This window comes from Eriocheir sinensis, chromosome 41, assembly GCF_024679095.1.
Source record: "Eriocheir sinensis breed Jianghai 21 chromosome 41, ASM2467909v1, whole genome shotgun sequence".
Classification (NCBI taxonomy): Eukaryota; Metazoa; Arthropoda; class Malacostraca; order Decapoda; family Varunidae; genus Eriocheir; species Eriocheir sinensis.
Genome location: NC_066549.1, coordinates 10288654 through 10313653, shown reverse-complemented (window position 1 = coordinate 10313653; position 25000 = coordinate 10288654). Strand labels below are relative to the sequence as shown.

Sequence of the window (25000 nt, the reverse complement as noted above, 5' to 3'; positions counted from 1 at the left end):
TCGACACACACATATGCATTTGCAAACTCACACCCACACCCACCCACCCACACACACACACACACACACACACACACAAACGCACGCACGCACGCACACAAACACACCATTCTCCCTGCACCTGTCAAGTGAAAATCTTAAAAGAACGAAAACGCAGGAATATTTTGTTTTCTCCTCCAAGACGCGTTTTGGTATTCCCGTGTCAGGTCTAGGCGGAGCGCAGGAGAGTCGCCCGCCTTCCGGACGCCCCCGTGGGAAGCCGAGCAGACTGTCACCGTGGGCGGGGAGAAATGACGTTGAACACACACAGTTAAGTTTTTATAAATTCCTTTTTCTTTTTAAACTTAAAACTTAGCATTACTAACTCTGCTATCCTAATTAAAATTATCATAATTTCTACCATCTGTTTAATGTGTATATTGTATGTAAGTCAACTTTAAGTCTTTTAATTTCGTAGTATAATATAATTATCGACGAAAAAAAGGAACTCAAATAACTGGAGGAATTTCATAAAACTTCATGAAATAACTGCATACATGTTAGAGAATACCCCAAAATCATTACGAATGCTGTCCTATACCGTTCGTAACAAACTTGCATTATTACGGAGCCAATGTAAAAGAAACTTAAAAATGAAGTCTGTATGTATTAACATAAAATATACGCAAGCTTGAATATTTGATAAGTAGTCGTATTTCTAAGAGGCTGGACGGTGTAAATTTGTCGTAATTATCTGTAGTACACAAACTCTTAGACAAGGCAACTTCACACCTCTTCGCGCGACGAGTCTAATATCACCCTCGAGACTCGACTTAATCTTGGGAAGTGTTGGCAACAGGAAATGAAGAAAAAATCAACCGAAGTGAACAACATTACGATATGCAAATAGTTTCCGTCGGCTGAGACCACAGGCGAAAAACACGAACAAGTTATAATCACAACAGTAACAATAACAATAACAACAATACTAACAAAGACAACAGTAACACAAACAATGACCACTAACAACAATGAAATTAAGAAGTCGCTCACCGGAATCAGCAGAAAAAAAGTCTGAAGTCGTCATAATCAAAGGTGCACAACGTAACAGTTTGAATGGTTTCTGCGGCCGCTGTGGGTTGCCGCGTTCAGCTTTCAGAGTTTGGAATTTTCCTCCTTTGATCTATTAGTCTGCCTTTGGTCATCGATTTCTCCCTCTCCCTCTCTCCCTCCCTCTGTCCGCACGGTGACTGTACCTCCCGCCACCACCCCTTTAGCCTGGAAGGATCTTACTAACCATGCAGGCTCGTGAAGCAGACATACTTGAATCCTTCTCATACTCACCTGAAAAGAGAGGAAAAGTTGAAATTAGTAATACAGCATGACAAATCTGAAGTAAAAGAGTATTAACAACTTTAGCCTTATAATCCGCGTAAAGACTATAGCTGAGTTACCTTTGGCACTTAGGGATATGATCCTCCTCTTATCCTCGCCCCCTCGATCCAGCGAGTTAACCCACTGGTTGCTTCAGAGACCAAATGTATTACCTGTTATTTATTTTCACTATAAACGCCTTGTATTCAATGTATGGGAACGCCACACTCTTCAACTGACCACTCAGCCATCACTTCCACTGAAGGAGGGAATGACAGGAGGGAGACGCACCTAAGGCTCTTCGATGTAGCAAACAAATCGATGTTACGGAGAGCTGCTAATAATTATAATCGATGGGCTGTTTGTGAGGAGCATACTCAAGGAATGAACCCACAGTGGTGTCAGCGGTGAGTGGGACAAGTGTTGTGAGCTCCTCGACACAGAGTAAGATTGAAAGGGTACTTTTGCAGATCGTAGACACTCCTCATAAATGTATATGCTTCTTATTGCATCACCTAGATGTATAAATCTGATCCCTGAGAAAAGGTTACCAGGTATCGAATATCTTCGAGGAAGAAGAGGAAGAATCGTGAGGAAAAATTCTCAGAAACCTCCTTTAAAATAATTATTTTATACGACCTCCTGCTCGTTGCCGTAATTCCATGTCTACTGCAATGAAAAAGAGTAATAGCAGTGTTCATTTGTATTCAACGTCAGCGTAATATCTACTACCTTCACGAGACAAGAACAATAACCAAGTTTATGGGTTTAATACGCCGTTTTCTAGCTAATCTTTGTTCTATTGAATTATTTTTTCAAACATTTTAAAAAGTGCCTCAAAAGCTGCGGCTGCCCTTCGTTGGCGATATATTAATTACAATATAGTATCCCCTCCACGAGTGTCAGACATATCCCGAGTGCATTGTTGCCAGCAGCTGTGTAGTAGGAAAGCCTGTGACACAATATGCAAATATTAAGAGAACCGCAAACAACGATTGCAATGACACACACACACACACACACACACACTCGTTACCAGCTAGCAAAACAAATAAAAACTTTCCAGCACCCTCACACAAAGGCTTCTAATTCAACTTCAGCAGCGCTCCCCTCTTCCTCTTCCGCTCTTGCGTCCCTTGTAGCCCTTATCCACCTCCATCCCTGCCCCCTTCCTTGCCCCCGGCCCCCCTCACTCTACTACGTGTCTAACGTTGAACACAATTATATATATAAGAGAGCTGTCATTTTATCCCGCTTATACTAAATTCTGCTTTTCTGACTAAAAACTCTCCTTAATAATGTGACCACGTCTATGACAACAGCGAATGATTGACTTAATTTCCCCGTTGTGTCCCATCACTCTGCCAAATGGAAATATTAGTCCCATTACTTTTTAAACGAATCCAACTATATTAGCGCACACACGGGGATATATTGCTTCAATTTACGGGGCAGTGTACATAGAGAGAGAAGGGGGAAATAAAAAGTGAAAACCTCATCAAGCAATAGTGTGTTAATACGATGAAATGGATGGCTGTAGAAGCTTTGTCCTGCGTCAATAGTGTTCAGGACCCAAAATTAATAATTGAATTTGCATCTTTTACTATAGGCTTATGACAAAAGCTACTAAACTGATATGAATATTTCTCTCTCTCTCTCTCTCTCTCTCTCTCTCTCCCCAATATTCCCCACATTGTATCGCAAGAATAACGTGATAATATATTGACAAAATCAGTAATACCAAAAAAAAAAAAAAATGGAGAAGAAAAAACACGTAATAAAAATAATAAAAGTAAATAGACAGAGAAATTAGATCAAGAACGTGAAATTATGGACGTAAACATAAGGAACAAAAGGAATTTAGCTCAGAATATATATAAAAAAGAAAACAAAATGAAAAAAAGCAGGACAGCAGCGTGGCGAACGTGACGAGAATTTCAATAGAGCTGGGTCACAAGACGTCAGGGGAGAAAAGAGAAAAAAAGATCACAAAGGAAAGTTTTCATTTTATATTTTCGTTCAAAGTGGACAGTTTAGGCTCCTGAGTGTTGAGACTTAAGTTGTGTTTGTTGAGGAAGGAGGAGGACAGGGGAAAGCAGAGGGAAGAAGAGAGAAATGAATAAGAGGAGGAGATGGAAGGGGAGAAAAAAGTAGAAGTAAAAAAAGGAATAGAAGAAGAAGAAGAAGAAGACTTACGGTGGTGATTGCAAGTGGGCGGGTGCGTGACAAGCACCATTTTGTTTTCCATCTCCCCACCCCCCCCAACACACACACACACACACACACATTCCAGCAATGGTTAGAAACAAGGCATAACTTCAACAAGTTAAGACTAATTTGTAGGCTAGCTGAGCTTCATAGTTTTGTTTGCCCCGTGCAGTCAGACGTTATTGTGGTCCACTAAACTGTACCCGAGGCTTTGGGTGAGTGGCTCCTTGGCTCCAGGAATGCTACGTCGGAGGCAAGCTCTTATACTTAGGGATTAAATAACAAACATCATTAAAATGCAAGATGAATGTTTAGAATTACCGTTATTATTTATGCAATTTGTTTTGTAGAAAATTACCATTTCGTAGAAAGATTTGCTGTAGAGCAGCTGTGTTCCATTTCTGGCGGAATTTCGTATGAAGATTTATACAGATGGTTACAACATTACCATTTAGTCCTGATTTATTAGGCAATATATCACTCTACAAACATGGCTAAATGTATACGGGCCGTGGACTGAAAATGTTGTACATGTTACATGTTCATGAATCATACGCGCTTCAGTAAATAAATATAATTATATAAAGAGAAATAAAATAAAATAAGCAACAAGATGTGTGTGTGTGTGTGTGTGTGTGTGTGTGTGTGTGTGTGTGTGTGTGTGTGTGTGTGATGAACTCTTTTCCCAGAAAGTCAAGCTGTTTACAATTATTATCGTTATTTCCTCATTTATTGAGGATGTTTTTAATGAAGATCTTTACTTAATATTATGTTTTAATATACTTACTCTATTACGCACGTGATTAGCAAAGTGTAATAAGGAACAGCAAAGGAAAAAAATCATCTGTATCGCAGTTGTGTTGAGTATGGAATTATCTCTCTCTGGGGTATCCTCGTAATGAGCACGACTTATTTTTAGGTACACGTTTCAAGGCCTCACGGCCTGCCTGTGAATTTGGCGGCGGTTTTGGGGAGGACACTTCGTTCAGGCGCAGGCGTCCCGCAGCCAAGTGATGTCTGCCCCACGACCATTTATTTCACGCTGTCATTTCTCTTTCAAAAGCCAATACCTTCACGTGGCCAGGGCTCTTCTGTAGTCGATGAGCAAGACGGAGAACAATGGGTTGGTTTTCTGATAATTTAGGTTTTAAACTGAAACTGAAAAACAGGCTAATGGAGAATTTATGGTTTCTTGGCTCTATATAAGAACGGCTGCCACCCTCCGAGATTGCCTATTTTTCATTGTGGTCTAAAGAGCGTCTCCATGCTGCCCATTACCTCGCCGCGGCAGGTACTCGGCCGCGCCAAAGGGACCGCCAGACAAAATCAGAGCTTTCCAATATATATATATATATATATATATATATATATATATATATATATATATGTATATATATATATATATATATATATACACACACACACACACACACACACACACACACACACACGTGGTGACACTCTGCTGGCAAGCACAACGCATATTCTAAATCCACATCTACTTTGTTACCTCGAGTCTCACAACATTAATATCATACTGAAACTCAACTTGAAACATGATGACACATAGCATAACGTTTGTCCTGCAGTCACAATCAGTTTAGCAGAAGCGACGCGGAGCATCACCCTTCCTCTGTCTGAGCTGGGAGTGTTGTGCCCGCCGCGGGGTGCGGGGCACCCTCAGAACACCTGCTGCAGGGGCGTGACGCCATGATATTATGCAGCCAGCCAGATGTGAGGCAGGTGAGGCGAACCCAACTTTTTAATTAATGAGAAACTAACGATTTATCAAAGTTGAAATATTGGGAAGTTTTCTTGTAAATCGATACAAAATGCAGCGACACCTGGCGAGGTCACCTTGATTCCGCCACGGGGAAAAAAAAACTTGTTATTTACAATACAAAAGACACATCGATCCAAACCCTTCCCAGGGGCGTCAGACAGTAGCGTGAAGGTGTGCAAATAGCGACACGAACACTGCGAATTCTATACACATGAGGTCAAGGAAGATGTTTCACTCTGGTAAGAGACCTGACACTATGCAATTTATGACGCAAAATGTTTGGTAAGAAATGTCTTAGAAACACACTAAATCATAAAGTAAGCTATTCCATATATGCTGCAGGTTCTAGACATGTTTCTTTTTCCAGGAAGCCGCAAATGGAAACGGGTGAGGACAACTCTGGTGAAGAGATGAGCAAATACATTGATTGTGCCACTTCAGACGTTTCTACTGGGAACCACATCAAGGGAAGGGTGGCGGCACGAGGGGCTGGCTGGGCGGGTGGCGCGGATGTACACAAGCTAGAAGATAGGCAGACCGGGCGGAAGGGAGACGGGAAGGCTGAATGGCAGACAGGCAGGCAGGCCGTGGAGGGTAGGGAACGGAACGGAAGGAGGGTCGAAGGGAGGGAGGAAGGAAGGGAGTCGCAGTGTGTAAAAGCCGATAAATTGAGAATGACAAGTGGTAAGGAATATTTGTGGGAGCGAAGATGAGGTGAGGAAAGAGGAGGGAGGCGGGAGGAGCGGCGGAAGGAGGAAGAAAAATATGGCGCGAAAAGAAAAAAAAGGGAGGGGGGTGCACGACGACAGATGGAAAAAGAAGGGCGAGGGAAGGGGAAAGGTGTGTGTGTGTGCGTGTGTGTGTGTGCGTGTGTGTGTGTGTGTGTGTGTGCGGAAGGGGCGGAAGGACGAACAGACAGAGGTGGGAAGGAAGGAAGAAGGGAGGGAGGGATGGACGGAGGAGGAAGGTATGGGAGAGAAGGAAGAGGAGCAGGCGTAGGAGTCGCATGCATATTCAGGGACTTGCAAGAGTTGAAGGTGAGCGCCAGGTGTAATGGGAGGGGATAATCTACAGGTGGTGAAGGCCCTGGGAACTGGAGTTGGTGGTAGATGATGACGATGAATGACTCGCTAGTATAAAAAAAGGAAAAAGAGAAATAAGACAAAGAAGAGAAGGAGGAGGTCTGAGAGGTGAGAGGGAGGTGGTGGTGGATGACGAAAAGAAGAGAAAGAGGAAGTCAGAAAAGAGAGAGGGGAAAAAGAAGAGGAAAACTGAGAGGCAAGGGGAGATGGTGGCGGATGGAAAAGAGAAGACAAATAGGAAATCAGAGAGGAGAGCGATAAAAAAATACAAGGAAGAAAAAACGAGAATGTGCAGAGGGGAAGAACAATAAAAAAAAGAACGAGAAGGTCAGGGAGGAAAAAGAGAGGTTATGGTGGGTGGAGAAGATGAATGACTCGAACGGGGTGAAAAGAGGAGACAGAAGAAGATGAAGAAAAGGAGGAGGAGCTCAAGGAAGAGAGAAGGAGCCGGAGACGTTCTGCGGAGGGAGATAACAAGTGAGTGAGAACAAAAGGCAGCCGGAAGGAACGAAACTCATATGTTGGCGAGGAAGCGTGCGGTTACCAGGAACTTGAGGGAAATCGAAAGGAATAGGAGGGATGATAATTATTGGGGATGGGAAGCAATTTCTCTTGACTGATTATACTGACTGGAAGTAAAAGAGCGAGAGATGGTGGGGAGGGAGAAATGGAGTGAGTGAAACGGTGAGAGAGAGAGAGAGAGAGAGAGAGAGAGAGAGAGAGAGAGAGAGAGAGAGAGAGAGAGAGAGAGAGAGAGAGAGAGAGAGAGAGAGAGAGAGAGAGAGAGAGAGAGAGAGAGAGAGAGAGAGAGAGAGAGAGAGAGAGAGAGAGAGAGAGAGAGAGAGAGAGAGAGAGAATGAGTGAAACTAGATGGGCGACTATTTCACTGGTGTTGAGTAATTAAGAGTGTGCCCGGGTGAGTAAGTGAGTCGGAGAATGAGTACGTCAGCATAACGAATGGATAAATAAAATGTGAAGGAGTGTCATAGTAGCAAGTGAAAATATGACAGAAAACAAACTGAAGAATGAATTAATGAGTCTCTTCGTCTGTAAGTTAGGAGTCATTCTTCCATTCTATTAGGAGTTAAATGTATACTTGTGCCAATGAATAACTACTGAACAAACAAGAATAACGCCGGTGAAAAGGATAAAATGCATGACTGAGAATGAGTAAATGATCGAAGGCAATTGAGGATATAAAAGTAATTTACGAGTTATAAGGCGAATTAATAGACATGACAATAATTATGAGGAGGAAGAGGAGGAAATGGATGAGGAGGAAAAGGAGGAGGAGGAAGAAAAGGAGGAGGAAGAGAAGGGAATATTTTATCGACAGAGGATGACGAAAAAAGGGAAAAAGTATAGAAGAAAAATGATAAATAAGGCGCCAACGAGGATGATAATGATGATAAATAATGAGAACAAAAAACAAAAAACTAAATCAAAAAGCAATGATAAGAAAAAAAAACAAAGAACATAAAATAACAGAAAAGAACGAAGAGAAAGGAAGGATGGAAGGGAAGAGAAGAGAACAAAAACCGGGAAGTTAATATCCACGAGCTTAAACAATAATTCACTCGGTGGGATAAACACTCTCACCCCTCGGGCTGGCTGCTGATAAGAAGGAGCAACAAATAAAGGGGCTTAAGGGGCAGGTAAAGGCAGGGCGGGAGGCGTGTCGGGGCTTAAGAGGGATCGGGCAGAGAAAAGGGGAAGGCGTAGCACTGAGAGACTGATAAATGTGACGCCTCTCCTTACCGTATACTTGAGAGAGAGAGAGAGAGAGAGAGAGAGAGAGAGAGAGAGAGAGAGGAAAAAGAGGGAAAAATAGATAAGAGTTGGGAAAAATAAAAGAGAAAATAAGAGACAAAGGAAAGAGATATAAAAATGAAGAAATGATGAAGGGGAAGAAGAAGAAAGTGGAAAAGTAGACGACGAGGGAATGGCGAGGAGAGATAGCATTGAATGAAGAAAGAAAATGCATGAGAGAAAATAAGAGACAGAGAGAAAGAGAGGAAGAGAAGTATATTTGAAAAGAAAGCAGTGAGCGAGGAAAGAAGGAAGGAAAGAAAGGAAGGGAGCCAAGCAAAAGATAGATAAATAACGGGGAAAGGAAGAAAGGAAGAGGAAGAACTGAAAGGCGGAAGGAGCAGACACAAAAGAAGAAACAAAAGAAGTAAAGAAGACAAAACTTAATGAAAGGAAGGCAGGAAGGACAGAAGAAAGACACAGCAGGAAGAAAGAAAATACCAGAAAAAAATAAATGACATCAGCAAAGGAGTGACTTACGACGGATTTAACAAACAAACAAGAATGAGAGGAAAATGTAAAGCTTGCAAAAAGAAGACAAAGAAGGAAGAAAAGACGATAGTAAAGATGAGAGCAAACGGAGAGGAGAGAAAAGAATGAGGGCAAGATGAACAGAAGGAAGGGGAAGGGTAAAAAATGAGAATGATTAAAAAACGCGGAGTGAGTTTTGACAGAGAGAGGATGATGAGTCTCAGGGAAACCATTATTAAAGACGAGAAGTAGGAGAGAGAGAGAGAGAGAGAGAGAGAGAGAGAGAGAGAACAAAAAGGTGTGAGAGGCGAGTGTGGCCAGAGACAAGAGGCCGCCGGGGAAGAACCTGAGCGTCTGAGGAGCGAATCAATAGAAGGGAAAATTAAAAGCTAATAATCCCTAAGAGAGAGGAGCTGTATTGTGGCGGCGAAAGTTATCGTTTGTTGTGCGGGTGAAACAAATTAACGTATTGTGTATGTATAAGAAACAGACAAATATACATAAAAAATAAAAAGATAGATTAATGGATAGTGGCGAGAATAGTCATCCTTTATTATGCAGCTGAAACAGAATAGCGTTGTGTATGTATAAGAAACAGATAGATATTTAAAAAAAGATAAAATAGATGGATGGATAGTGGCGAGAAACACTCATCCCTTATCATGTAGGGAACGCAGATTGACGTGTTGTTAATGTGTAAGAAATAGATAGATAGAAATAAAGAGATAGATGAATTGATAGATAGCTACAGATAGATAGATAGATAGATAAATCGACAGACAGAGTGAGTGAGATTGCTCTGGGACGAAGGAAATATCTCCCAACACCTTTTCACACCTGTTCCTCTCGCCCCCTCCCGCCCTTACCCTCCGACACACAAGACTGCTTCTCTAATCTCTTGAAAGGTTCACCGTGCCTGTAGTCTTTGGTACGTAAGGGCTTTGTGCCGTCTCTACCCTTGACAAAATTATGAAGAAAAAAATATCACCATCCCATACTTTTTTAATTAACAGGTACTGACATTTTCATCACTACCTGTTTTATGATGTATGTACAGCATCTAGTGTCTATATAAAGAACAACAAAGGGATTAAGTGATGTTGAGAAAAATATGGAGAGGATTACAGTCATATCCCTCCCTCTCTCTACTACGCTCCGACTCCAGTTCTTTTTTTTTCCCATTTTTATTTTTATTTTTTTTCTCCTCTTGTTTTCGATTCCTCCGCGCACCGAGTCTCTCCCTCTCCCTTAACTTCCGCTTCGTAAAATATACCGAGAAAATTATGATGATTATATATCCCTCTATTCCTCTATGTCCTTCCTCTTCCGCTTCTCTTTAGTACCTTCCTTTATTCTACTTTTTTTTTTCCTCCTCCTGTTTCCCCTTCCTCCCAGCACTAATTCTTTCCCTCTCCCTTAACTTCCCCTTCGTTCCTTTTTATATTTCCTCCTCCTCCTCACCGAGATTCTCACTCTAGTCTCTAATTCGACAGAAACCTTACAGGAACTTCAATCATATCCACATCTAGAGAGTTCTAAGTATTCTTATTGACGACCAAGCTTGAGCTATTGGACCTGTAACTACCACGGATCTGAGGTAACACAAGGCGGTTTCCATTCTCTTGTGGAGCTTCAATACGTCGCAAGGTGTTGAGGAGACGAGTGCGTGCTGAGAGTGCTGCTTATCTTCGCCGTGATCTCCTCGGGCACGGCTGGGTGGCCTTATTCTGTTTGGTCAGTGGTACGAATATTGATCCAGGAAAGTGTTACAAGGATACTCAGAGCCTTATTTGCGGTGATGCAGAGTATTATGTCTTTCTGTTGACGTTATCAGCTCAACACCATCTCTACAAAGCCACAAATACCGCCACCACCACCACCTTGATCACTGCTAACACCGGCAATAGTTCCCCCTCAACACACGTGATCATTAGCAGCGCCATTACAGAAAATTGCTTTTTTGTCATGATCCCTCACTAATTTTGAACTGAATAAAAACATCGAAAGCAAATTAAAAGTAATTGAACAGTCTTTGTCTCTTGATTTTTCATCGCGGATACAATTACTGTTCATCGACTTTAAATGGTGCATTCTGCTTGGTTTCCTTGTGCAAGTTGTACACCCTTTCACCCTCTTCCGTATCATTTCACATCACACTGATCATTTGACTCGCTGACTGTTTTCTTTTTAGCAATTTCCTTCGAAGAACTTTTCTATAAATCTTAAACAATATGACATGCGATTGCTTATGCAGACGCTCTCTTTAAAATCAGTCCCATTCTCGATTATGCTTGCCGAGGAACAAGTGAATAAACATAATAGAATAAAAAAAAGGAAAAATAAACAGAAATAGAAAAAACATTATTAGAAAAAGTTTAACGTCAAGGACTGCTTATGACTAGTTAGATTACTTAATATGAAGAAAAATCTCACAGGTGCTTCAACATTTAATGCATATCATCCGTGTCCTTCCTATCTTGTTTACTGGCCAAAATGTCATTCATGTTCAATTCCGTAATGAGAGATAAATAGCATTCGCTGGTCATGAAATACAGCACGCTCAGGTCACTCAGTCTCAAAGGGTGCACACAACGGAGCAGCATCCTTTTTGTCAACGTTTTTAAGGTCTGCAGCGACACCTTCCCTCGATACATTTCTGCCTCCTGTTAAAATGAATGCAATCAATTGTAAGTTTTATCACCAACACATTATTATTAAATTATCAGAAAAATCTATGACGAAGCTGCTCGTGCATACTGTCGCGATAAAAACACTGGACGTAAAGAAACCAAACTTGCCAAGGGGTCAGCATTTTCTTTTCCGAGTCAGTGAAATACATTACAGTTCACTTTTTTCTCCTCTTGTTTCTCTCTACCAGTATACGCAGTGAGGGACAACGAACCAATCAGACAGACACACTTCACTATTCATGACCCGGGGCACGTTTCATCGGTGCGTGTGCTTCATTCGGTAACAGCAGACCGTCATTTGCAGGCGAGGCTTCCATTGTCTGCCCCGTCGATCCTTATTACGGAGTCTAATGATCGGCCATAAGATCCGGTGTTTGTAAATTAATGGGCGTATATATCACTAATGGCTTGTTCTGGGTAATTAACTCGTTTATCTTATTCCTGATAATGAGTGTTGAAGGTGTAACTCCAGCGTGTCATGGGAAAAGAGAGAGAGAGAGAGAGAGAGAGAGAGAGAGAGAGAGAGAGAGAGAGAGAGAGAGAGAGAGAGAGAGAGAGAGAGAGAGAGAGAGAGAGAGAGAGAGAGAGAGAGAGAGAGAGAGAGAGAGAGAGAGAGAGAGAGAGAGAGAGAGAGAGAGACACACACACACACACACACAGACACACACACACACACACACACACACACCGTAAACTTATATATAACGCACCCCTACAAAAAAAAGGTTACTGAGAGAGGCAAAAAGCTACGAAGCCCCCCTGAGGTTAATGAGGGAAATCAAAAGAAGAAAATTCACATTAGATAAAGAAAAAAAAAAAAAAAACTAAAAAGACACTGAGCTGCTCTAGGTGATGAGTGGCACTGTGCCAGGGAACGGCGCCAAAACGTCACTGTGGCACCCAAAGAAGACACTCGTTCACTTGTTACGCGTCGTTTGGGGGAGAGGAGGAGGAGGAGGAGTAAGGAGGAGGAGGAGGAGGAGGAAGGAAAGGGATGAAGGGCAAGGCAGAGGATACAAAGAGGTGATGAGGTACAGAGAGAGAACTGATGGAGGGAAGGAGAGGGGAAGGGAGGAAGTAAAAGCCAAGGGAGGGAACGGATGGAAGTGGAGAAAAGAGGTAGTATGGCAATGGAAGAAAAAGGGAGAAGGAGGAGGAAGGAACGGTATGGGGGAGGCAGTAGGGTAAGGAAGGGCAATGTCTGGTATTTTTATCACGAGGCCGAGAGTGTTAAGTGACATTGTGTGTGTGTGTGTGTGTGTGTGTGTGTGTGTGTTCTTACAATACTATAATTAAGTGCCTTGTCTTCAGCTGCTATTCAATACTTTTTTTCTGGTTATCTTTGTCAGTTTTTCTTTCTTCTTCCTCCCCTTCGTCCACCTCCTGTTGGTTCTTGCGCTCCTTCTCTTATCTTCCAACTCGTTCTTTAGTCCGAGCTCTCGTCCTTCTTCATCTCTATCCTTTAATGTCATGCAGTATTCCTTCCCGACTTTTATAATACCACACACACACACACACACACACACACACACACACACACACACACACACACACACACACACACACACACACACACACACACATCTTTTATTACCATTCTGGCCACACACGTGGATGAACTCCTCCGTTGTTTTATCTTCTTCGAAACACCTACGCACCTCCCTCCCTCCCTCCTTCCTGCTGCTCCCTTTATATTCTCTCACGCTTGCATCACTTTCACCTAATTGACCATTAACCGTTGCACAAATAGGAAAAAAAAGACTTTTTTTGTTTTGCTCTGCGCAGGGAGCTATTTTTTCACCACTTTCCGTTAAGCAACATTTTTATTTATTTATTTTTTTTTTTTACATTTCGGTGTTCTCTCTTCTTACTTGGCAATAAAACCCTCGCCTTGATAAAAAAAAATTTGAAGGCTTAACATGAGATCAGTACTATCTTTTTCTACTTTATGATGAAGGTAAGGATAATAATAATAATAATAGTAATAATAATAGTAATAATAGTAATAATAATAATAATAATAATAATAATAATAATAATAATAATAATAATAATAATAATAATAATAATAATAATAATAATACCATAACTACCGTTGCTATTTCCAACAGTTGCAAGCAAACTTTGGTCCACTCATTAAAGGCTGGACCCTTACCAGCAGCGTCTTGGTCCCTAGCCGGTAGGTTAGGACGCTGCTGATTGGCTGTTGGCTGGCGGGGTATCTGTCATCTCTTTCGCCCAAAATAATCGCATAAATTCAGAAAATATTTACCTTTCTTTACTTAATGCATTTGCTACACGAGATAGACAAGTTTGCGTGTCATCACTGGATTTAGCAGATTGTACAACTACAATTTTCAAAACTCAACAGGGTAATAAAAAGTAACTACTGTGAGTAGAATTTACTATTTAGCAAATATTTCATGTATTTTTTTTTTACGTGTCGGCCTATGGCGCCGGTAGGCTTTCTTGGTGGGGCCTCAGCCCGTTATGGGGAAGGGAGGTGTTTATAGTTGCGCCGTCTTGCTTGGCTCATGCTGCCCCCCGGAGCTCATCCTTGAGCCCCTCTTTAGAGAGAGAATCAAGAGTCCGGGTTGATAGGTGGTCTTCAGGATAGCATGTGGGTATCTTGGGCCACACGACGGTTACTGAAAAATCCCAGCCGTGGCGGAGGGCAGGACTCGAACCCATGTCCTCCTAGACGCAGAACCGGCACGCTAACCACTCACCCACCTTTTTTTTATAAATCCTTACTGGTGTCCTTTTATATTTCACTTTATCTAAAATCTGGGAGTACAATCGTATTCAGGAGAATTTTATGTACGAGAACAATTATTCTATGCAAATATTGATTCCATAACTAGAGCAAATATCGATATAAAAAGTAATATAAACATTCAACAATACTCTCTAATTTCTACTCACGGCACTTACTTTATTTTTCACTCACTGAGTTTTGAAAATCGTTTTATAGTTGTACAATCACTGCTTAATCAAATGACGTCAACATTTACCTATTTTGCGTAATAGGTGAGCTATGTAAAGAAATATTGAATATTTTCTGAACCTACGTGAGGATGTTCGACGACGGAGAGGTCAGACACGCAGCCCGCCAGTAGCCAATGAGCAGCGTCCTAAGTACTTCCTCGGCAACGAGCCAAGAATCCAGCAAAGTAAATGGACTAAAGCATCGAATTCCACTACCGCCACAACTACGTCAATCACCACCCTCAGCACCCCCTTCGAAAACGTCATCACCGCCTCACCACAACACAACCACTGTCAATCTCAACACCAGCATGAATACCATAACCCACATGCACCGCTGCCAGCTGCTAATTTTCACCCCCACACAATGCTTGCCATCATCCGATCCCAACAAAATTTATTTTTTTTACGTTAAATAAACTGAAGAAAATATCAGTTGAGAATGCCGCCTGACAGAGCAGTAGAGCAAGTGACTTTGTGAGCAGCACCAACAATGTCCTGCACACAGTGGTTGGAAGAATGCAGGGAGCGACCTCTTCATACTAAAAAAAATGCAAGGATGTTTCATAAAAGCTCATTCGAGCCACATAAAATAATTAGGAGAAAAGCGACATACTTTCTAGAGCAAAACTAGGAGCAACAATAAATGGAGCATAAATTCTTCATTATATATCAGTAAAGGATATAGAGATAGTGTGCGAAGGTTGGCAGAGGCTGTATTTAACTCAGAAAAGGCAAATTGAGCAAGGTCTTCGAGTGCCAAAAACATAGAGGAGAAACAGAAGAAGAAGAAGAAGAGGAGGAGGAGGAGGACAAGAAGAAGAAGAAGAAGAAGAAGAAGAAGAAGAAGAAGAAGAAGAAGAAGAAGAAGAAGAAGAAGAAGAAGAAGAAGAAGAAGAAGAAGAATACAATACATCAAAAACATAAACGAAGACACTTAAGACGATTAAAAACAACAACAACAACAACAGGTAGAGGCGAGGCAAAATTAAAAGAAAGAAAAAAATAATAAGGCCGCAGGGAAAACAGCGGACAGGGGTTCCTAAAAATAACCCGAGCGAGGTGAGAGAGAGGAGAGAAAGGTCTTGCGGGGAACAAAGAACGGGGGGGAGAGAGAGAGAGAGAGAGAGAGAGAGAGAGAGAGAGAGAGAGAGAGAGAGAGAGAATACAACATGCCAGTGATTGTTAAAGGCAGCATCTTGTCAGTACTATATATAATTATGTGCTTATACAAATTATGTCTGCCTGACTCTCTCTCTCTCTCTCTCCCCCCTCCCCCCCGCGTTCCTTGTTCCCCGCAAGACCTTTCTCTCCTCTCTCTCACCTCACTCGGGTTATTTTTAGGTAGCGCTGTTTTCCCTGTAGCTTTATTTTTTTTCTTTCTTTTAATTTTCCCTCGCCTCTACCTGTTGTTGTTGTTGTTGTTGTTGTTGTTGTTGTTGTTGTTGTTGTTGTTGTGTTTAATCGTCTTAAGTGTCTTCGTTTGTGTTGTTGATGTATTTTTTTATTTTCTTCTTCTTCTTCTTCTTCTTCTTCTTCTTCTTCTTCTTCTTCTTCTTCTTCTTCTCCTCCTCCTCCTTTTTCTCCTTCTCTTCCTACTATTCATCTTCCCCTTTTCCATCCTCTATCTTTATGTCCTCCTCCTTCTCCTCCAACTCCTTCTCCTTCTCTATGTTCCCTTCCTCTTCCTCCTCCTCCCCATCGTCACCCCCCCCCCCCTCCTGTACCCCTTCCATTAGCTTAATTACGCAGTATTATCTCCCTTCACGTTATATAGTTTTCCATTCGCTTTATGAATGCTTGCAATTGTTACATCAATTATAACTCCCTTGAATGTTACTCACCGAAACCATGAACTTATAATATTCTCTCTCTCTCTCTCTCTCTCTCTCTCTCTCTCTCTCTCTCTCTCTCTCTCTCTCTCTCTCTCTCTCTCTCTCTCTCTCTCTCTCTCTCTCTCTCTCTCTCTCTATATATATATATATATATATATATATATATATATTTATATATATATATGTATGTATCTGTCTATCTATCTATCTATCCATCTATCTATGCCCTCAGTAACAACCCACTCCCTTTCCTTCCCTTTCTCTCTTCGCAGCCTTTGCTTTCCTTTAAAGAAATTCTCCTCTCAAAATATTTAGACACGACACGATGCTGTTTTCAAAGCAAACATCAAAGGACAGGACAGATCAGATATTTTTTTTGATCTATGCGCCAAACAGACACTGCAGCAGCATCGTCTGAAGTAGCCACAAGCGATAAGAGTGACGAGTTGATGGCGGCCAAGAAAGCGTAGGTGAAAGAGAAACTTAGATCGATGCAATCAGTGAAGATAATGAGAGGCAAGGGAGCAAGGGAGACATGTGGAGGAAGAGGAAGAGGAGGAAGAGGAGGTGTAAGAGAAGGAGGAGGAGGAGAAAAGACTGTGGAGGAAGAAGAGGCGGAGGAGTGGGTGCAGGACGAAAGTTTATTGCCTCTATAAAGAAACAAGTGTGAGAGTTTTTATATTACGTGGGAAGATCAATGCCAAGGATGCGAGATGGGACCATAAAAGAGACGGAAGCAGAAGTGTCAACGGAAAGGAATTCTTGGTGGAAAAAGGTAAAGGAAAAGAGGGCCGAAAAAGAAGAGTATACTTGTTGCATAGGCTTAGGAAGGGTGGGTGAAGTGGGGGAAACGAATAAGTGTAAAGAAAAAGGAGTTTAAGTGTCCTAAAAAAAGTTGGGTTAATATTTTACTATAAAGGGAGGTTTATGAGAGGAAAGGAGGCATGAAAACTTAATAGGTGCGGCTGATATGAAGGGGCACTGCAATGAACTCTGGATCGGTAAACAGAAGGAAAGTGTTGATAGGAAGAGAAGGGTGAGGGTGAGGGGAGTGCTGTGTCTGTGTTAGATGCAGGGTATAGTTTAGAGTGTTGGGGGAGTGTCTCAGAGGGAGAAAGGAAAAGGGAGCGGTGGGGAAGCCCTGTGAGGAGAGGATTGAGGAAGGAAGGGGCGTGGCGGATGTGAAGTAATCATGGGCCGGGCCAAAGTGCAAGAGAAGTGCAGGAAGGAAGGGAGGAGGAAAGACTCAACGATAATGAATTGAATGTTACACTTCTGCTCCCTCCTTTCATGCCCCTTCTGGCTGACGCCTTTCTTCATGCGCTTCCTTACTCAGTCACTCCCCTCCGTATCCTCCCTCCCTCTCCCTTACCCCCATCCCCCCGCCGCCAACCTTACGAGGTCAGCTGTGTTGATAAAATATCAGGAGCAACGTCTGAATTTGGCTCCATAATGGCTGACACGCTGAAATATTCTCTAAAATACGAGATTCAGATGCACCAGTGATCAGCCACTCTGACCTTCACTTTGGGGCATTTAGGTTCTATTTTCAGTCGTCGTCTGTGGTCCCGCGTCACGTCACTGTGGAACACCAACACCTGTGCGGGTGATCCCAGCCAGGTCGCGCCGCCGCACACCTGCCGTCATGGTGGCTTGATGTGAGGATGGCGTCCTGTACTACTCGGGTCATTGTGGTATCAGCAAGGGAAAAGAACACGGGTTGTGGTGGCTCTCCTAACCACACACACACACACACACACACACACACACACAACTCTCTCCTTATACCTCCTCACCAGTATCAGTTAAACCCACTTCGTCAATCATGTTTTGCAAACATGCTACACACTACACCCCCCTTTCCCCCAAGCACACGCTATGCTCTTGCGCCATTCGCACAAGCCTTCCTACATCGCAGTTAGTCCCTAAATATCAGCATAACATCATCCCCTCTCCTTCACGCACTGTTCAAGTCCTGACCTCAAGAGGTTGGGATAGGGCTTCGGGGGCTCCGCAGCTGCTACGATCAGCTAGTTATCCTCCCTCCCATACCTTCTCCCATAGTTTCAAAAAAAATTTCATTCTAAAGAACCATCACCGTAAATAAATTGTTCACGTAATGTAGCGACAATGTAACTGCGAGACGGTGAGCAAAATGTGTCTGCCGCCAATGAAAAGCAGCATTAACGACTATTTGTCGTCGACTCGACCAGCCTGGCCACCCACACTGCCGACACGACAGGATGCGCCAACCCGTCCACCCTGCTGCTGGCGCGAGGTTGGCCAGGTGACAATGCAACGATGGAGGCATGAACATTCCGGCAAAGGAACACTGAACGCAGCCTGTCACAATGCTGCGCAGAAATCAATCACCAACTTTTATCTCACCAGCCCGGGGAACTACATGAGCGTGCTAAGGCACGACACCCCTGCCCGCACCCCCTACCACCCGATGTCATATGAGCCAAGGATCCAAGGTCCTAGAGATTAGCGTCTCCCAAACTCCGGCGAGATGCTCCCCCATCTTGGACTCACCGACACACTACAATATCTCCAAAACCTTCGACCACAGCCATTGAAAAAGCAATCAGACTGAACAGCACTCACTCCTATTGTAAATTTTCAGACTGACGGCTGCCAGATCTAAGTAAATCCTTTACTGTTTTCAGTATTATCATTATTATTATTATTATTATTATTATTATTATTATTATTATTATTATTATATTTACTATTCTATCATTATTATCATTATCACACACACACACACACACACACACACACACACACACACACACACACACACACACACACACACACACACACACACACACACACACACACACACACACACACACACACACACACACACACACACACACACACACACACACACACACACACACACACACACACACACACACACACACACACACACACACACACACACACACACACACACACACACACACACACACACACACACACACACACACACACACACACACACACACACACACACACACACACACACACACACACACACACACACACACACACACACACACACACCGTTTCCGTGTTGCAGAGGGTCTAAGGTTCTGCCCTGACAAGGTGACGCCTGACAGGCAAGGGTTCCCGAACCGCTCAGGTCGAAAGATTTTCCGCTGACATGGAGCTGTTCTTGTCTCCTCTTGAGCAAGGAGGATGAAGGGGTGTGGTGTGATAGGTCCCAATAGCACAGATAGACCGGTTAAACGAGGTCCAAATCTCTCCCCTAGGGTGCTTGCTGGCTATCACGAGTCCAACACGTAATCAGGACGTGGTGACTTGCACCCACAAACTGACCACTGCCTGTCAACGTAAAATATCACCAAAGGAACAACAAATTAGAAGTAACAACACACTGCCTCTCATCCATCAAATACTTTACGGATAAACCACCATAAACACAACACAACACACACACACACACACACACACACACACACACACACACACACACACACACACACAAACAGACATAAACATATTGCCTTCCCGCGCCATAACCGACCCGCCACCACTCGATATGATAATAATAGTGGTAATAAAAAGAAGAAAATGCAGGACCCGCGGAGCCTCCAAGTCTCCCGAGCAGCCTCCACGCGCCATCATGTCGCCCCAACAGACCCTTCAGAGATTCATCCATCACCAGGGTCGCGGCGCCGCTTCCTTCAAGAGAGAGAACCGGAGTCTCTTACTCAAAGGGAAGAAGACCGATAACGACAACCAACCTCAGTCCATCTCGCCACGCCTCGCCGCCGCCTCCCTAGCTGTCCTCTCCGTCACCACCACACCTTTACCTCACCCCACCAGCCCCACCACCCCAACAGCCCCACCACCCCAACAGCCCCACCACCCCACCACCCCACCAGCCCCACCACCCCACCACCCCACCAGCCCCACCACCCCACCACCCCACCAGCCCCACCACCCCACCACCCCACCAGCCCCATCAGCCCCACCACCCCACCACCCCAACAGCCCCACCAGCCCACCACCCCACCAGTTACCATCCCACCCACCCCCCACCCCATGCCACCCCCACCCTCCACCCTCACACCACCACCATCCCCCCCAAATAACACCCCCCACATGCACCACTCACTCATTACCACCTTCAATATCACCTACCCCGTTCAAGCACCACTACTACATCAACTACCACCCCTTCCACCACGTCGAAGATCACCCCCTCCATCACCAACACAGTTATCATTCCAATAATCCACCAACAATAATACCACTGCCAGGACAATCAACTCAATCATCCCTATCCTCAAAGCGACTCACCCGTCCACTCACACACTTATCCTCCTCCTTCACCTCCTCCACCATCACCACCACCGCCGCCGCTGACAATACCTCAACCTTCCCAATATTGGCTACCCCTGAGTAACTTTGGGAAATTCTTTGTCCTAGTGAGGTCTCTAAGCATTATAAACAAACAAACTAACTAACTAACTAACTAACTGTAAATAACTCTCTCTCTCTCTCTCTCTCTCTCTCTCTCTCTCTCTCTCTCTCTCTCTCTCTCTCTCTCTCTCTCTCTCTCTCTCCTTATCCCCCCCCCACCCCCACCCCCTTGACGTCACAGCTACGATATGCGTGTGTACGTCTTCTAAACTCCAAGGTCCTTTTGGCTCATGAAAAGACGTTGGTCGAAGGAATTTATAGCTGGGGCGACACTTGACTTATCGGGAGGCAGTCGTCGGGCGTCATTGGTATCAAACTGGCGCCTCAGAGAAGTCCATCAAGCAGTCAAGAGGAGGCAAGAAGGACGGGGGGTGAAGGTGGGGTTGAAGGGGCCGCTGGGTGGGTGGGGGAAGGGATGGATATCAGAAGGGGAGATGAAGAAGATGCGGGCGGTATGTTGGGGATAGGTAAAGAGAGGGAATGTCAAGGAGATACAGATAGATACATAGATAGAGAGAAGAGATAACTTGCAAAATGACAGACAGAGACACAGGAACAGACAGACAGGCATCACAAGTCAAATGCCAGACGAACAGATATACACAGTCGGACACAGATAGGTAAATTTCAGCCGGGCGGAAAGACAAACAAATATGAAGCGACTAATGACAAGGGGCGAAAAATGAAACTAGATAAGGGGAGCCAAATAAAGAAAATGAAGGGATGTTAAAGGGGAAAGGGAAGCGAGGGTTGAGTTTCGTGATAATAAAAAAGGAAAATTTGGCAGAGAGATAAGAAGGGAGCGACGGGCGAAAAGGAATGGCACAGAGAGAGAGAGAGATACGGGTTTGAACATTCACATAAATAAATATATATGAAGCAGTATTAAAAAAAGCAAATAGACTAAGAGAGGAAGAAACAACGATAAACTAGTGAACATACAGAAAAAAAGACAAGAATCAGTAAAAAAAAAGAACGAGAAATATAAACAAAATAAAACAAACTTGAGAGATGAGACAGGAATGAAAAAAAAAAGATATAATGGTGAGAGAAAATACCAGACACTTCTTCTTTTTCTTTTTTTCTGCCCCGTTGGCGAGAGAGTTTAACCCATTCGTCTTATCGCCCAATTGTCCACACTCGCTCATCATTTATCGGTTTCCATATCTTCAGGACCCTTTCCATCTCACAGGGCGCCCCCATTTTCCCTCTGACTCGCCACACTTTCCTGCCCTTTTGTCTTCCTCCTCTCCTTCCCTCTCCCTGACCTCCTCTCCCTCCCTCCAATACCCCTCCACTTGACTCATATCCGTTTGTTTATCCTCCGCCATCCTCATTTACTTCCTTCCCCTACTCGTCACCTTCATGATAACTCCCTCTGTCTGTCTGTCTGTCTGTCTGTCTGTCTGTCTCCCTCAATATCTATCTATATATCTATCTGCCTGGCGATACTTTTTTATACTATTTATATAACAAACATTACACACACGCTCTCGTTCTTTCTCTCACTATTTATCTACATATTTTTTTATCTAACTTTTCTTTTCAAAACTCTTTATTTATATAACTGACATTCTCTCTCTCTCTCTCTCTCTCTCTCTCTCTCTCTCTCTCTCTCTCTCTCTCTCTCTCTCTTCCGCTAACAGTATTCTGGCAGCTCCCGAGGCATTTGGTTTGTATATCTCTATTTTTTCCTCTCATTCTTTACCTGTTGCCGCCGCCGCGTTGTCTCTCCTCAGCCTTCCTATTGTCGCTCTATTCCACTCTTGCGGGTCACCCATAAGTGCCTTGTTTCACGCTACTAGTAAACATGGAAACATGGACTAGCAGGCAGCAGAAAGCCTGTTGGCTCATTACTAGGCTGCCTGCTTTCAGTGATTTAATCAATCCGTTTGCCATAGGAGTGGCATGCAGGGAAGGATTAAAGCACTTGTGCACCTACTCTTGGATACGTTCAGTTCACTCCCGATGCAGCAAAGTGGCGATCAATGCGTTTCTTGAAGGAGTTGATGCTCTCTGCGCTAACCACTTCTGCAGGAAGGCTGTTCCAGTGGCGAACCACTCTATTCGAGAAATAACTCCTGCCGATGTCGGTATTGCATCGCTTTGCTTGAACTGTTTTTCCGTTGTTTCTTGTTCTCAGGTTAGTTAGTAGCGTGAAGAGTTTGGAGTGATCAACGTTGCTGAGCTTGTTCAGGTACTTAAAGACTTGTATCATGTCTCCCCGCAGTCGTTTCTTTTCCAACGTGAAGAGGTTGAGTCGCTCGAGTGGCTCTTCATAGGGCTTCGTCCTCAGTGATGGTATCATCTTCGTAGCGCGGCGCTGTTCTCTCTCAAGTAATTCAATGTCTTTCCTGTAATCTGGAGACCAAAATTGCACGGCGTATTCCAGGTGGGGCCTTATCAGCGAATTATACAAGGATAACATAACTCCCGGCATCTTGTATTCGAAGTTCCTCGCTATGAACCCAAGCATTGTATTAGCTTTCTTACAGGCGGACTTGCAGTGTTTTGTTTGTTTCAAGTCACTGCTGATGGTGACCCCGAGGTCTCTTTCCTCTTGCACTACGTGTAGTGGTTCACCACCCATGTGGTATGTGTGATTGCTGTTGCGGGTTACCCTTACGTGCCTTGTATGTCGCTCTTCCTATGTTACTACCTTTGGCTCTGTTTCTGGTTGTCGTTGTGTTATGTCTGTTTTAGGTTCTTCTCTCTTTCTTATTTGAGTAGATCGTATCAGAATGAATCGTCAGAGGAAAACAAACGAGCAAAAAGATTGAATAAGAAGAAGAAAAAGAAAAAGAAGAAGAAGAAAAAGAAAAAAAGAAAAAGAAAAAAAAGAAGAAGAAGAAGAAGAAGAAGAAGAAGAAGAAGAAGAGTGGTGGAGAGAGAAAACATGGTAACTCTATCCAAAACGCGCAATTTAGATACTTGGCCCCATTACAGTTCTTCTTCTCCACTTAACAAGCGACATTTTCACATAATTCCATCAATGAAGACGATCCGTTTGTCAAGAGGAAGGAGAATCAAGCCCCATCAGAAAGAATCCGCCGTAAGTCCCCCAAATACCCCTTAGTATTCAGTATTCTAGACGGGACTGGGGAGGGAAATCAGGGCAGTTATCCTTTAAAATTTTCAAAAGGTCGATGTTTAAACAATTTTCCGACCGATAAAAAAGGAGATAAAATGTGGCGGTGACAACTCCCAGAGGACGACGCTCTACGCACTCTGAAATATTCACTCCTCCATATTAATAGCCTGCTAAAAGCTACAATTAATCACTTAAAGCTTTTTTTTCTAGGTCATGCTTTTTGATGATAATAATTATGCCGCAGCGATTGACATGAAACATTAATTATTCATAACTTTGTCGAACTTAAAGGTGAACGCATTATAATTATTGTCCTGCACCAGACTCTCGCCAGGAGGGAAAAAAAAGTTTGTGGACGAGGTAATAACGTGATTGAACCTCGATGGCAAACTATTAAACAAAAAGTGATGGTCATTTATGAGACTCGCCTTCCACCATTACTATTACCACCACCACCACTACTACAACTACTACTACTACTACTACTACTACTACTACTACTGACAAGAATAGGAATGATAATAATAATAACAATAATAATTTCGGTGTTAGTCCTCTCAATATATTTATAACCGACAAGACAACTCAAGGGAATAGCCACAGGACTCCCGTCATTATCCTGATCAACACCACCACCACCACAAACACGCTGACACAAAGGATACAATCAACCAATACGAACACTCAGGTCGCGGCACAGCAGGGGACCAGAACAAAATAATGATCTGTTGATGCATCTCTGTCACCCCTGAAAAAGACAGCTCGCCACCACAACTACCACCACCACCACCACCACCACCGCTGCCACCACCACCACTCTTACCAATTGACACAACACCACTCAGTATTCATAACCTTATAAAGATCCTCCCTCGACCATCAGATAATTTAATTTTCTGATCATTTTACCTCATCGTGGTGGAGGGTAGAAGAGAGGGATGGAAGGGCGGCGGCGATGGTTAAGATTCCTTCCCAAAATGCTTCTTATTCGGGGACTAAAGGGTCGTTAGTGGCCGGTAACAAGGTGATCGGTGGCCCCCGGCGAGGAAAACGTCCACAAGATAAAGGCCTGAGATGATTGGTGGCGAGCGGGAAGCCCTAGAGCAGTGATGATGGTGGCGAGGAGGAGGGAGAAAAAAGAGAGCAATCATCTAGATGGACATGAAGCAAAGGACTGATCTCTCTCTCTCTCTCTCTCTCTCTCTCTCTCTCTCTCTCTCTCTCTCTCTCTC

At 43.5% G+C, this 25000-nt stretch overlaps 1 protein-coding gene across 7 annotated transcripts in view; it reads right to left on the bottom strand.

The window, feature by feature from the left end:
* Nucleotides 1-25000, bottom strand: part of LOC127009631 (FMRFamide receptor-like) — a 188684-nt gene that overhangs the window by 153367 nt on the left and 10317 nt on the right. Inside the window, exon 1 of one of the 7 annotated variants that reach the window (XM_050882875.1) lies at nt 1277-1300. The exons of 5 other annotated variants lie outside the window; for them this stretch is intronic. The gene's annotated coding sequence lies outside the window, so the exon portion shown is untranslated. Of the gene's footprint in view, nt 1-1032; nt 1186-1276; nt 1301-25000 lie in introns of those variants that run through there. One more of the 7 variants, XM_050882873.1, reaches the window with a different exon arrangement.